The following is a 15917-nucleotide window of genomic DNA, read 5'->3' as shown; positions in this document are numbered from 1 at the left end:
AACTTACTAGTGCTATCTCCCAAAGGTTCATTGTTTTCTGTATATCTCAGGGATACTGGTTACAAAGAGAATATTTTTAAATACAATTCTCCTAAAGTGAATTCTTCCTGTAGAAAACGCTACATTGAGTAAAGCAGCAGAGATTTTGTTTCATTCTTTTATTGTAACATCATGATTAAAAAAAATACATAGTATAGACTACTTGAAGAAATATAACTTGCTATTAGAGTCATTATGGATCTTCCTTCTTAAAAAAAGTGAAATGCTGGGTTCCAGTGGAGGAGTGAAGGGCCAAGCTGCAGGAAGAGGTTTGGCACAAGTAGGATAAAGGGACTTGGGCAAGAGCAAACCCCACCTCCTGGAGTCAGCATCTTCTTAAATCAGGACCACCATGACCCAACTTTGAAATCTGTTTGGGAAAGGACATTTTGGGACAAAGGACAAGGAATAAATTGAGCTCCGCTGTCATCATTGAAGTATTACATCTTAGGCCAGAAGGTTCCGTGAGGAGATACAAGGCAAAGTAGTTGAAGATGTGCCTGGTGCCCAGTAAACCTGTTGGATCAGAACCTGTTGTGGAGAGGTTTGAGGTTGGTTGTGATGCTTTGTAAATAGCCTTGTGTGAATGTGTGGGGCTTGCCCGTAGGAACTGTTGCTCCAGGCCCTTGGGCAAGCTCATCAGCTCTAGCCTCTGACCCTTGAAGGCACTGCCTGAATAGAAGTTTCATCCAGGTCGGCATTTCCCAAAATGGGTGTATGGCAGGTAGGGAGAGGCTCTGTGAGTGAGTCCAGGTACCTTATTTTGTCTTCTGCTCCCAGACTTCTTCACTGCTTTAATATGCAAATATTTTTGTGACTCTTTGTTCTGCCTCCCATATAACACATACTGGGAAATGCTGGTCCATGTGTCATGTCTGATTTTCATCTGCTTTGACTAGTCATGATCATACTTACGTGGCTATTCATGTTAAGAATGATAATTTAAAATTTTGGGTAGTTAAGAAGGAGGAGTACAGTTAAATTAGTCTGCCTTTATTAAAATGATTGCTGGACACCCGCTATAAATCTGCTATTTGTTGATTCTGGACAGGGCTTATTGGTTCTTGGAATTACAGACAATATGGAGGCCAAATACCTTCTCTTTCTGAGCATTTGTGTATAATGAGAAGTTGGTCTTGGATTTAAGCCAGGAAATAAAAGTTTCATGCTACTCAAAATGAAAGTATGTTGCAGATTTCTGATCTCTGATGTTTTTAATGCTGAATTAAATAGAAGTGGGGAACAAGGAGTAAATCCATTCATACTTTACCACTTACAGTCTGGTACATAGTTATGATCAACATGCAAAGATAGTAGTTGCTGGGTTCATGGACCTAAGAACTTAGAAGAATATCAAATTTAGATATATATGGGGGGGGGGTTATTTGCAATGAAGTGAATTCCTCCTCTGTACTTCTTTACAAACACACACACACACACACACACACACACATACAAATTCAATGGGATATGTAAATTTTCAATTAAATGAATTTCTCCCCTGTATTTCTATACACTATATCAAGTGTTCCTTTCAATGTAATGACACCCAGTTACCTATCTTGTCCAGACCTTCTGTTAAACAAGGTATGCTCTTAAATGTTAAGAAAGTGGCACCATATTTGAAAAGTATGTGTATTGCAAGAGAGTTTCCAAAGAACTGGGCTTACTAACTAAGCAGGAAGTTGGGGCTTGGGAGCTCTCTGTAGTGACTTAGACTTGGAGAAGGTTGCAGGGTCTGCCTGTGGCCAGGTTCCCCCAAGCAGGATATACTCTGAAGGGAGAGCTGTCAGACTCCCACAGGTAAAGACTTTTGCTAATCCTGTGGCAGAATGAGGAGAGTTAGGTCTGTTTTAATCAAAGTTTGAGACAGCATTTTTGACCTACCATGTACTTTTTAGTGTTTTGGCCTATAAATATCCAATGTTATTCATTATTATGTAGTTTGTATTACTATGAAGTGGTATAAGAAACAGTAATAGAATTTTTTTAATGCAAATAGTTCCTCAGTTTTCTCCAAGTCTTCAAGTCTTCATACCTACTAGATGGTTCACAGGAATGCTAAAAAAAATAAATTACATAATGCCTGAAATATTTTAGCCTACTTGCAAAAAAGACATAATAACAAGTTATTGTATTATAGCCAAGTAAGTAAACTGAAGGAAATACGGCAGGGGTCAAAATAACCATCCTTTTGTTACAGTGCTTTGGCATGGTATTCCACAGCTCCCACTGCTGTGGCATCCCAAGAGATGAAGAAGCCAACTGTATTTTTGAATTTGTGGAATTTTAGCCTGGACAGGACTTTAGAGATACCTCTTTATGAAAGGTGAAAGTAAAGCTCTTCAAAGGGAGAAAGGGCTACCAGATTTTTTCAGTAACTCCAGGAATAGAATATTAACATATTTGCATAAATCTGCATATAGAGTTCAGCTCCCAATTAGGCAAAACAATCCTGAGGATTGAACCCAGGACCTTGAGCATGAAGCTATACCTTAACCCCCAGGATTCAAGGATTAACGAAATACACTTTGCTATCCTTTAAAAATCAAGACAGTGGGCTGGGGCTGGGACTCAATGGCAGAGCGCTCGCCTAGCCTGTGCGAGGTACTGGGTTCGATCCTCATCACCACATATAAGTAAGTAAATGAAATAAAGGTATTGTGTCCATCTATAACAAAAATATTTTTTAAAAAAATCAAGACAGGTGAAGAAGTTCAACTAGATTTTGACTGTACTCCTCTGAACTCTCCATGAATCCCCAGGCCCTTTTTTATTTACTCCCTGATTTCTAGCTTTCTTGCAAATGGATGAGACTACTATATACCTGAAATGGTTTTTATATAGTTGTTTTTTTTTGTTTTTTTTTTTTTTTTCCTGAATAGCCCAGCAAGTATTCTATTTCACACACTCTAGGAAGGGAAAGGGAGAGTTATTCTGCATTTTCTTCCCATATGAATAATTTGGATAATCTATTAAGCACAAGGTAGATGATTTACACACATCTTCCTTGCTCATTTATGGTTGCAAATGACTAATGACAAGAGAAAAGGATAAGAGAAAAGACATTTTATTTGATGTTTTTATAAGCATTGATAGGAAATGTTTCGTAACGAAGAAATTTTAAGTTCATTGATCTGGAGGAATTTCCATTGTTCATGCTAAATTTTCCTTATTAAGTGGAACAATATAGATTTCACTGAATAGCCTATTATAAGTAGGTATTCTCTATAAATTTCTAAATAATGTAAAGGTCATGTCGTACATTGACTAGTTCACATTATAATTTTAAAATAAAATTGAGAAAATCATATTCTGTAACCTAATGTTTAATCCCTGTACCTAATGAAAGCTTGAGCCTGCTTTTCTGGTACTAGGTCAAGCTCATGTCTGGTAGATGAGGGCAAAAAGAAACCAGAAAGTGGAGCCATTATACCATAGCACTTTTATTTTCTTTTAACATTTTAATTAATCCAACAGAATTTTATCAATTTATTTAATTAATTAAACAAGCTTAAAAACAAACTGTCAGACTAGATCAAAGAACAAGACCCAATTTTATCATGTCCACATGAAATACACTTGTCACATAGCACCTTTCAAAGAAATATGCCCAGTTCCGTGAGAAAAGGATATGTAGATATAAGGAACGTTAATAGGAAAATGTTATCTGGTTTTCCCCCCAACAAAGAATTTATAGGACTGCAGGAATGAAGCACATATTCACCCTTTAATCAGGGAACTGTGGATCTTAGCTATAGCCACCACTTCTGGGATTTCACCTTTCAGGTATTAGGCTTTCTAAATAGCCTCCTCTAAAATCAAGAGGAGGAGCCAGGGCCTTCACTACCGCTTGATCTGTATGCATTATTGCATACAAGCTAAGCACATTTTATTGGTGGCCTTTACATTGATCAATTGGTTTATATTTTGGAAAATGTTGTTGGCAACAAAATGTCACTGGCTATAATGATAGATCCAAGTGATAATGAGAAATTTAATTTTGATGAATTATAGGTTAAAGATCTTAAATGTTTTTAAGCACAACAAATGATTCCTAGACAGAAGTGCTTCTAAACTGTTCTCCTAGGGACAAAGAGGAGCATCTGTTACAGGATGGTGTACTTTCTTTCCACTATTTTATTAATTTTAAGAGTGTTATTTTAAACGATTCTCATAGAAACTTACACAAAATCTGCAGTTATATAAAGTTGGTTTTATGTCATTGTTTTGAATATACTTTTTCTTATTGACATATAATTTTCACATTTATTGTTTAACAGATATCTCATTAATTTGCCAAAAATTCTTGGGGTGGGGGGTGTTGTTTGTTACTATGGATGAAACCCAGGGCCCTTTACATGCTAAGCACATGATCTACCATTTATATACACCTCCAGTCCTAATTTACTATAATTTCTTTGAATGTTTTTTTATCAGATTAGGGCTTGAATTCTACAAAAGGGACTGAGTTCAAAAATAGCCTGTACACAAGAACGGGGGTTTGAGAAGTTTGTGATTATGGAGGAAAAAATTCCTAGCACTGTTCCAAAATCCTAGAAAGAATTCTCTCCCTGTTTGCCCTTCCGTTGCACCCATCTATCAAACCTGCATCTATAGATTTACTCACACATCTGTCTTTTCCTTAAGTATACCTAGGCAGCTGAACACAGCCATAAAAGCAATTGGTAAATTGTTTCTTCCATATTTGATGTTACCAACCTTAATTGGCCTATTCTCATTCTTGGCAATTTCTGGAATCTATTCATGCTAGTTGTAAAATGATTGTTTTAAACTCTTCAAACTTGCAAATCTCCTCATTCTTTTTTCCTTCTAATTTCATTTCCTGATGTGTAAGCTAAGCCATCATCATAACATTAAAAAAAAAAAGAACTCAGTTGTTTTAGTTAATTCCACTACTTTTCATTTTTAATTTTTTCACCAAATATTTTAAATACTTGGTTCCCTATTTTCTCATGGGAACTGTACTGATTGTTTTTGAGACTGTAAGGAAATACTCTTAATCTATTACATCTACCTAATATTTTATGACTGAAAAAGATATTTAAGCCTTGAATTTTCATCTAAGTATGACTTTGATTACATTCCAAAGATTTTACGTATTGTATTTGCAATGATTTTAAAAGCATTTCTTACTGTGCTTACTGCATTGTGAATTTTCTTCTAGGCCCAGTTACTCTGTGGTCACCAAGTACATGCTGATGTTGTTCTTGTTGGAAGTCACTCATGACATCCTAAAGATTCTTGGGGGGGGGGGGGGGGGGGGAGTGCAGCAATGCTGCGGATTGAACCCAGGGGCTTACACTAGGCAAGTGCTTTCCCCCTGAGTTGGATCCTCAGCCCCATCCTGACAATCTTGTCCACTCCCTGCAGAGCTTGCCTCTGCCTTCCTGCTTTCACTCTCACCCTTTTCCCCTTTCCTTCCATAGGTCTTTCTCTGTGTGCTCTTCTCTGTGTTCTCTTAAATGCTGGTACAGTTTATCCAGGGCTAGCTTCTCTTCCACATACTGCTTTCCTCAGAACAAACTTCTGTCCTCTCTGGGTCTCCTCCCACTTCCTTGTCAGTGATTTTCAGATGAATTGTCAACCTGAATCTTATCACCTGAGCTCCACAGCTACCTTTCTGGTAGCCTGCCATACATGTCTACCTATAGTCCCATTGTTACTCTGAAATAAACTATCTAAAAATAAACTCTTGCGTTTATCTAATAAATACTTAATTCATCTCCTGTTCCCTGTGGCACTTCTGTAGCTTGATGCGCTGTCAAGTCTCCCCTGGTTCTGTCTTGATCTAATCATATACCCTTCCCCAGACTCTTGCACAAACTGAGCCCTCTCTAATAACTGATTTTTCTTTATTACTGTATATTACTGATGATATGTCACTAGGAACTTGACAATCATTAAGAAATAATGGTTAGTATAACAATTGGGAAAGGATAGACTTCAGTAACCATGAGTAATTCTTGTTAATATGCTTTCATATTTTCTTCTCATTTTTCCTTTGCCTACTATTTTCCATAATTGAGGTCATCCTGAATATAAAATTGTTTCCTTCACTTTAAGAAGTTAACATTGGAAGGTAAGGTGAAATTTGTACTCAACCCTTTTCACCAAAATAAATCCCAGGAATATCAATGAATTAAACATGAACAGTTAAACCATAGATGTTCTCAATAACATGTGGGTAAGTGGGTTTGTTTAATTGCCCAGTAGTGGCTTTTGATGTAAAAAAATGATACATTTTACTACATAAAAATACAACATTTATACATTACAAGCCCACAAAAAAATTCATAAACAACAAAGTAGGAAGACTATTACAACTTCCTAGAGTCAAATAGCTAGCTTCTTAGAAACCTTAGATAGGTCTTACAAACCAATCAGAAAAACCTGTCAGTCAACTAAAAAAAAAGCAAACTATATAAAGAAAAATACAACTTATAAAAACTTGTAAAAATTGGTTTCATTCATAATAAGAAAATGTAATTATAAGTAAAATGAGATACCATTTTCATGTATTGATTGGCAAAGATGTAAAACTTTGATGTTGCGTTTTATTGGCAAATGTATTGTGGGAACAGGGACATTTATACATTGCTGGTAGAAGAATGAAGTGATTACAGAATTAGAAAGAAAATTGATAATTTTTTTTTATTTTTTAAAGCTATAGATATATTCTTTGACCTACTGACTGCATTTTTAAGAATTGATCCCACAAATATATATGAGTATGATTCTATGGTAAATAAGAATGTTGATTACAGCATAATTTGAAGAGCAAGATCAAAAACAACCTAAATATTAGTAAGGTACTAGCTAAATGAATTTTTCTTGGTGGGGGGAGCCACTGGGTATTGGACCCAGAAGCACTTTACCACTGAGCTACATCCCCAGCCCCCAAACTTGCCATCCTCCTGCCTCAACCTCCTGAGTGACTGGAATTATAGTGACTGCATCATTGTGCCAGGCCTAGCTAAATGAATTATAATATACCTATGCAATGAAATACTGTACAACCATTTTTAAAAGTGTGTCAGTTCTATTTGATATCAAATGAGCAATAAGATTTTTTAATTTAAAAAGGTGAACACTACCATTTGTGAAGAACAGGTACACATAGAGGTTTTAATATGAATCCAAAATCTCTTGGAAGCTGCACAAGAAATTTTTGATTGCTTTTAGTCAGAAGTGTTGTCTAAGAGACAAGAGTAAGAAGAGCAGGAGGGAGGCATTTTTCACTTTACACCTTTTTATACTTGGACTTCTGAACCTGTCACCAAACTTTTTGGAAACACTGATCTTAAAATTGCAATAATGTCATAGTTTAGATAGCCGTTTCTCCAGTGTTAAACATTTAGACAGCTTCTGTTTTTAATTCTTAGAAATAATTCTGAAATGAACATCACCCTGCATATAACATTGTAGACATTTCAGATTATTTTTGTAGGGTAGATCAATAAAAGTAGAGTTAGTAGATTAAAGATTATGGACTTTATTACCAGGTAGTATTACCAGTTAGTTGCCCACAGGAAGTACCAGTTGTCCATGATACCTGTTGCTTTGCCTTTTCAAAAAATTCTGTTAACTATGTTAGAAATATTCAGCAGTGCTGCAAGAAATCAGGCACAAGCTCAAAAGTTACTAAGCAAGGCAAACTTGACTTCTGCAGAAGGGTGTGCTATGGTACAAAGTTTGGCAAGCAAGTACACTTGGGAAAGCAGTCCACCTGTTTTTATCCCCAATGCAGAACTGCCCCTTGTTCTGATAGGAGGAATCTCAGAGTTACAATCTGTGTGATTGGCTAATTTTAAAATTGGGAGGGAAAAGCAAGGGCTAGAATTAAAATAGCTAGTATTGGATAGAGGTTGGCTTCATTTGGATCTTACATCCCATTTTATATTTAAGGCTAAATACCATATTCTGAAAATGGACCACTGGACTTTCTTGTTTCTTACAATTGCATGTACGGAATATGCTACCTAGTTTAAATTTGCGTTTTCTTTGATGATGACTGATACTAAATATTCATATCTGTATCTGTCTTTCTAAACTTACTCGTTTTTGGTACTCTTATGAATTATTGTTTCATGCATCGTGCTCATTTATTTACTGTGGCCTTAATGTCTCTCTACTTGATTTATATGTAGTATTTATATGCTAAGGATATTAATCTTTTTGTCATATGTGTTCTGAGTTAGGACTTTAAGAATGATTAAGAGTTAGCCAAGAAATCCAGCTGGAGAAGGATGCTGCACATATGGAGAAACAGCAGACCTAAAAGAGGGAATCAAGGAAATTGCAAGCCTTCCTATGTGGCTGCTCCATGTCAGAACACATGCTAGACGCAGCAGAAGAGATGAACAAGGGTCCTATCCTCTATCCCTGCTAATCATTCAACCCTTATCTTAAGACAATGGAAAGCCACTGAGGAGTTTTAAGCAGGGAAATACATAATAGGTTTAAGACTGCCCCAAAACTCAGTGGCTTTGTTTTTCCCCTACCCCCAACAGGTTTTCTCTCAATAATTTTCCCTCCTTACTCCATCAGCTTCTTCCTCATTATCTTCCATTTTAAAACAATTAAACTCAATTATCTCACTCTTAGTGCTTATATCAATAGCTCTTTCCCTACTAAGGCTCTTAGCCACTTGTATTTCTTAACTTGAACTATTTGTAGGAACACTTGAAACATTGTTGAGAGATGAGATGACCTTTTTAAGCTTTGCTGGTGCCAGACACAATTTTTTTAATGCCTTTTCAAATGAATAACAGCTTGGGTTAGACCAAGAACTTATCAGAGATTGAAAAGAGTTTATCAACCTCTGGGAGAAGAAGAGCTCCATATTGAAAAGTTACAGACTCTGGAGTCAGCTGAGTTCAGAACCCCACTCTACCACATTTTAGACATGTGATCTTGGCCTAAATTTTTAGCCTGAGCCATAAGTGTGAGGATTAAATGAGATAATACATTTCATGTATTTAGCACAGTATTATGTGTATATAATCTGTACCATAATTTATTGATATTGTTTTGTTATCCTTTTGGACTCTCCCAACAGCACTTTAAATGACTGTGAAAAGTAGTCCTTTACTTTGGTGAGAGTTTTGGAAGATACAAATCTTAAAATTTATCTGTTTTCCATTCTGTATTACCTTTTTAAAGTTCTTTCTTTGTCCTTCTTTAAACTCTTTTCTCTGACCTTGGAGTTCAGGGTTTTACAAATATCTTGGCATTGTCCTCTGGTTGTTAAATCTCAATGAGTCTTCTCAATTTTTTTATAATCACTTCTGGGACATTTTCTTTCATTATAACTTTAATTACCTATGCCATTCAGTTTGTTCACACTTATTATTCATAGGCTTTATACCTTTGCCTTATTCTGAAGGTTAATTTTTTTCTTGCCCATTATTGCCAGCTTATTTCATTTTTCTGTTTTAATGTGAATTTTGAGTTTCTCTTCTACTTTCTGTAATTTAGTGCTAATTTTTTCTTCTTTCAGCTATGTACCTATTCTCTAGCATTGCAATCTTTGTTTTGTGTTTTATTTCAGTTGCTTTTCTTAAAAGTTTCTGTATTATTTACTTTTTTTTACCTTTTTAAAAGTCAACTTCATTAGGAATAATTTGTATACAATAAAATGTGTCCATTTTAAGTACGCAGTTCAATGTTTTGACATATAGGCCTATGGAAACACTACCCCAATCAAGAGGAGGACTGCTTCATTGCCCCAAGTCTCCTTGATCCTTTCTGTTTACTTTGAATGCCTTCTGGGCCTATTTCACCTCCTTATATTAGATCTCATCCCCACAGGACCCTGAGGCCAGTGCCCTTGTTGTTCTCCACTGTGTCTCTAGCTCCTGGCACAGTGCTGACATAATAGACATAAAGTATGTGTTTACTGAATGAATCCTAATGGTGGATTCTATGATCATGGTCTCTCGGAGCTTATTTCAATCTATAGGCTGCATTCCCCCGCCCTTTTTTTAATTCTGTTTCTTTTGGCAGTTTGTTATTTTATTCTTCCACATTGATTATTGGTATTTTTTTCCTTAGGGGAATTTTTGTTATTGCCCATAATGTTTTGAAGTTCATTTATTCAGTAAATATTTATTGAGTCCTTTCTCTGTGCCAGGCACTTACATATAATGATAAACAAGAAAGTTTAAAGACTGCAAGCGGCCTTTTATTCTGGTGGGCCCTCACACTTATATAAAGAAGGAAGCTTCATGTTCTGTCCTTCTCTCTGTTATCTATCCAGAGTGCTTATTACCTTCATGTAGTCCTTGAACCTTCTCTCTATAGGTGCTGTGAGCCATCTTATTGTACTGCACATACATACATACCATAATCCCAAAGCTGTTGCATCAGTCTGTGAGAGAGAGCCTGAGCAAGTTCAAAGCCGAGGGGTTAGAGAAAGTGGAAGATAATTCGGAAGGGATGTGGATGATTGAATAAGTAAGATCTTATGCCTGACTGAATTTTAGAGAGTTATAGGAAAGGAAGGAACTTAGGACAAATCTCAAGTGTCTGACTTGGGCAGTTGGCTGCATGTTAATGCTCCTACCTTTAGAAGGAGATACTGGCCTTCAGGGACAAGAAGAAGGAAGGTGGTAACTTCAGCTTTGAATGTGTTCACTGGAAAACTGTATTTTTATTGAAAGTCCAAAAGGCAAATTGGATGATAATGCATTTATACCTCAGAAGGAAGGTCTGGGCTAGCAGAGTATTGAAAGCTAGTATCATATATAAATTAGTTGATATCTTGAACATAGACATAATTATTGGCAGAGATTTGAATAAAAAGTCCACATGTAGGCCCTAAAGAACACAGTGTGTAAGGAGCAGAGTACCCACAACACAGTCTAAGAGGGAGTAGCTAGTGGATCCAGAGACCAAGAGGAGAAACAATGGTGATCCCCTGTCCAGCAAATATAGATACCTCAGAAGATTGTGAATGATGAGGCTGAGTATATCCCAGAGGTAGATTAACGCACAAGGCATTCCATCCCCAGCATTAAAACAAATGCAAATCATTTAAGTCATTGTAAAAAATGTTGAGGTTTAAAGCTCTTCTTTTTATTAAGAATGGTAATTTGAGGGGTTACTTTTAGTTGGTGGTCTTTGTATGCAATGAGTGTCCTTTATATAAGCCTTGATGCATCTTTGAGACTTGGCCTCCGGAAGTAAACAGATCAGATCCATAGAAGCATGGGATATGATGTAGTCAGATGGTATGAAGCATAATCCAAGAAAACATACCAGCCCTCCCTTTTCTGCCCAGGGAGCATGCTAGAATTAAGCAGTTTCCTTCTAGTGACTGCAAAGAAGCACAAGTCCTTCCAAGCAGCAGATGGTAAATAACATTGTGCCCCGAGGAGGCCAGAATTAAAGGTTGAGCTGTTTGGTTACTGGAATATTTGACTTTTACTTGGGGCTGCAGAGGAGCAAGAAGAGGGACCATGTGTTTATGTGTTGGGTAAGCAGAGGAGCCACCACCTTTTGGGATGCTGATGAAGAATGACAGAAACAAGAAGCATTGCATTAGCTAGTCATATCACACTTTGGATGCTAAAGCAGATGTGAGTTTCCAAGTGCTAGAGGCTGTGATTATGGCCTGCATTTGGTCCCCAGTAATTTTGGGAGGGGAAAGTGAAGCAAGACCTCAAGTGCAAAGAACTGTTTGGTTACTGCCTGCTGTGTTGCCTTGCGCACTAGGAAATTGGAGTGAGTGGAAGAATCTCAGAAAGGAGTTTTGTTCTTGCAATGGCAAAAGGACAGCCAGTTAGGAAAACCTGTGGACATTTGAGATTTGCTGACCAAGTGAGGGGTTAAGGCTGGGGTGGAAAAGTAAAGCCCAGGGGGAATCTCCAGCTCAAAGCACCAAGAGGGCAGGTGGTAGCAGTGTTGGTGTAGGCAACTCCGCCCTTCTCCTCCTGTGGAAGTGTCTGCTTCCTTCTGTTTGTTCCCTTGCCCTTTCTCTGTTCGTTTTTCGTCTTTGTTTGTTTGTTTGTTCTGTTCTATTTTTGTTTTTGCGATGCTAGTGATTTCAGTCAGGACAGACTAAAATGAACTATGAATGACCTTTGACACATGGGTGGACTATACCACATGCATGTATTTAATATGTTATATTTCATGACTTATTTCAAACAGTGTCTAACTTGTATTAGGATCATCCACTGCAGGGCATTACATAGCAGCTAACCCTTTTCATTAGAGCATCTGCACATTTTTCTTTTAAATGTTCTTGCTCAGTGATATAGTCAAGAGGCTTATAGCCAGAATGCATTTGAGGATAAATGGTTTATCTTAATAGCTGGCAAAAATAGGGCAAATAATATAAACCAGGGCAGGATCGGGATTGAACTAGCTGGTGGCTAGCCCTCTCCCATAAAATGTGAGGGTTTACCCAGATTCACTTTTACAAAATTATTATCATTTGAAATATAATTGAAACTGAGAAATTAACTGTTTGTGCAGTATTTGCTATTTGGTTCTGAGCCAGTGTCTTAGGGCAAAGAATAATATCCTGTGTGTTAAATGATGCAGGAGGAAGCAGAGCTAAAAAGAGAGGAGGGGCCTTTGCCTCATTCGTTTCAAAGGTATATCCAGAGTTTGAACCACTTGAGTGCTTTAGAAATGTTTAATTCCAGGATCTAGAGCTGCATTTCTATAGGTAACGACTTTGGAGAATTGAGGAAACAAATAAGAACATTCAGCAGGATATTCTGAATTGTGGAAAGCAGTAACAGGGAGAGCAGTGTCTAAAATTTGGGTCCCTGATATGACTTTATGACTGTGCATACTTTACCTGGGAAAGTTTCTGTGCAAAGGTGCAGGATGCCTAGCTGCTGTGATAATGCCCTCCATGAGGAGGCTCTCTGCTAGAGTCTTATCAGCCTCAACCTTTGATCTCAGGCACACAGCTCCTGAGAATAAAGGAACTTTTTGCTAGACAACCACAGTGTTTCACCAGCTCTGCAACTCCTGAACCTGCCTGCTCCTTTAAACAGTGGACTTTCTTGAGAACTACACAAAGCTTCTAACATCGCACATTGCCACTGCAATGTGTAACTGAGGAATAAGCTACACAATGTTCATGAATACAAAGATTAATACTTACATAGTCTTTAATCTTGATTAAAGACATGTATATAATAAAGATTGCTGGTGTAAGTCTTCAGACCTGCTTCTCCAACAGAGAGCAGCGCTCCACCCAATCCCAGCTGTTTATCTTCAAGATCTCTGAACATAAGACTTTATTCTTTCAATCTCCCATCACCCCCTCATCAGAACCTGCTAGTTCAGCCGTGCTGTTTACAGCATTAAATTCTCAACCCTGACATCAATTGGTATAAATTGTGAGAGTCTTAAGCTATTTTCCGATTTTCTTGGCCTTTGGAGAGCTTGTTTTTCTATTCCTTGGGATGCTTCTTTTCTTTTTACCTATTCTGAACTAATCACTAGCTTCTTGAAAAATGAGTGTAGTGATGATTACCATTACCCATATTTTACAAGAAACCCATGCAGCATCCAGAATAAATAATTAAAACAAGGGAAAAGGGGCTGGGGGGTGTACTTGGTATGTACGAGGCCCTGGGTTCCCTAAGGGGGAAAAAAAGGATGACTCCCAGAGGTGAACTTACGTTATAAAAACAATGTTCCATGTGAATCACAATGTTAGTATTGAATTATTTTGTCCCTTTTTCCACTTCCATCATCATAAAAAAGAAGTTTCTTTTGAAGAGTGTAGGTGTGAGGAAGAAGAGATACTGTGTTAAATTACGCTATGCAAGAAAGGGCTTCAGAAATTGGCCATTAACCTCCTTATTAGACCAAACTAGAATGTTGTTAGATTAGAAGCTCCACATGACAGGACTCTCTTATTTAATAATATTCTACTAGTAAGGTTTTCCATTGTTGTTTAGCAGCCAGTATTATGTGGATTCCCTTTCCAATCATAGTAGTCCCTGAGATCAATACTGAACATTTAGGAGCCTCTTTACAAATTCTCTAGCTGGTTATCAAGGGGTTAAGATCAGAGTTTCAATGGTATCTTCCATTTTGAAAGTGCAAGTTCCTAAACTGCCTTTCTTCTTGTGGTTCCTAATGTTACAAGGTTTAGCTTTACTCTCACTTTTAAATGGGTTTAAAAAAAAACAAAAACAAAAACTGCCATTTGGGTCTCGGTTTTTTGTTCGTTTGTTTTTGGTACTGGGGATTGAATCCAGGGACACTGTACCACTGAGCCACAGCCCCAGTCCTTTTTATTATTATTTTTATTTATTTTTATGTGTTGCTGAGGATGAAACCCAGTGCTTCAAATGTGGTTGGCAGGTGCTCTACCACTGAGCCATACATAATGAGCAGTATTATGTGTCTCTGGCAGATGAGGAAACATGGCCTTATGTAACATAGCCCCAGCCCCTTATTTTTTATTTTGAGACAGGTTCTCAGCAAGTGCTTAGGGACTAGCTAAGTTGCGGAAGCTGCCTTTGAACTTGTGATCCTGCCTCAGTCTCCCAAGCTGCTGGGATTACAAGTCCATGCCATGTGCACAGCTCATTTACATTGTTAGTATAAAATTTATTTTTTAGAAAAATGTGTCTAGGCCTGGGGTTGTAGCTCAGCAGTAGAGCACTCATCTCATATATGTGAGGCACTGGGTTCAGTCCTCATGTAAAAATATATAAATAAAAATAAAAGGCATTGTGCACATCTACATCTAAAAATATTATAGAGATATTAAAAAAGAAAAAGAAAAATGTGTCTAAACAAACTTTGTATTCTCTAAAATAAGATTTCCCAGTATATATGCATCTCCTAGACCTCACCTTCAATCCCCCAGAGACTTTGATACTTACTTTTTCACCTTTCTTTGCATCTATTTACATTCTTTTATTGCTGAATATTACCAATGGTAACACACATATTCTTTTCCTGGTTCTTAAAGCTAAAAATCAAGAGTGATTTGAGATGGAAACAATGTCTGGTGTGTGCAACTCAGGCTGCTTTTCCTTAGTCTCTTGTCTTCCAATTCAAAGTAGATGGGGAGTGCATAGGGGTTAAGGCTGTGGTTCTCTGAGAGTCTGATTAAGACTGTTGATTCTTCTCTGGCTAACTATCAAGAGCACTCTACTTTCTGAACACACACTCTGGTGTGCCCCTAAAGATATGAGACAAAGGTGAGGCCATACATGAGGAGAGGGAAATACTAATTGCATTAAGGTATAATTAGAATAGTAATCAGAATGGCTTTCATTTATTGAGTCTTTCTAGGTTCCAGGCTTTTTGCCAAAATCCAGTCTCACATAATAATGCTTAATCCTACTAGCTGTACTGAGCAGTATTATGTGTCTCTGGCAGATGAGGAAACATGGCCTTATGTTAAGAAGCTTTCCCAAGCTGATGTGAATAGCAGGAGCTGGAGCAAACATACAAACTCAAGTCTGTCTGGGTTTATCTGGCTTGGGGTGGGAGATATGTTTGTGCAGATAGAGGACTTCTCGTAAAGAAAAGCCTTTTTGGCATAATCCTTCACTTTCAGCTGGGGTAGGATCCTGATATGGATTGCAGCCTTACATTTTAGGTTACAAAAAGAAAAGTAGAGGCCAAAAAAGGGATCAGGGATTGGGAAAGCTGATCACTAGCTCAGCATATTGAGCATACAAACACACACAGTGCATCGTTTAACCTCTGAATTCTTGGTTTGTCTCTGTACAATAAAGGTTCAATTATCCATGTTAATGGAGGGAAGCCAATCGTGAATAACTCTAAAGAGCCAGTAATCTAAAGAGCATTTATGTAGCAGTTTGCCATTTGTATGTGACTTCTTTAAGGTAGATTTATTTTTC

At 37.4% G+C, this 15917-nt stretch overlaps 1 protein-coding gene across 1 annotated transcript in view; it reads left to right on the top strand.

The window, feature by feature from the left end:
• Nucleotides 1-15917, top strand: part of Lyrm4 (LYR motif containing 4) — a 147234-nt gene that overhangs the window by 20520 nt on the left and 110797 nt on the right. The gene's annotated exons all lie outside the window — the stretch shown is intronic.

This window comes from Marmota monax, unplaced genomic scaffold (genome assembly GCF_021218885.2).
Source record: "Marmota monax isolate L192 unplaced genomic scaffold, Marmota_monax_Labrador192_F-V1.1 WCK01_AAM20220418_F8-fsc00029, whole genome shotgun sequence".
Classification (NCBI taxonomy): Eukaryota; Metazoa; Chordata; class Mammalia; order Rodentia; family Sciuridae; genus Marmota; species Marmota monax.
This window is presented reverse-complemented; position numbering and strand designations above follow the sequence as displayed.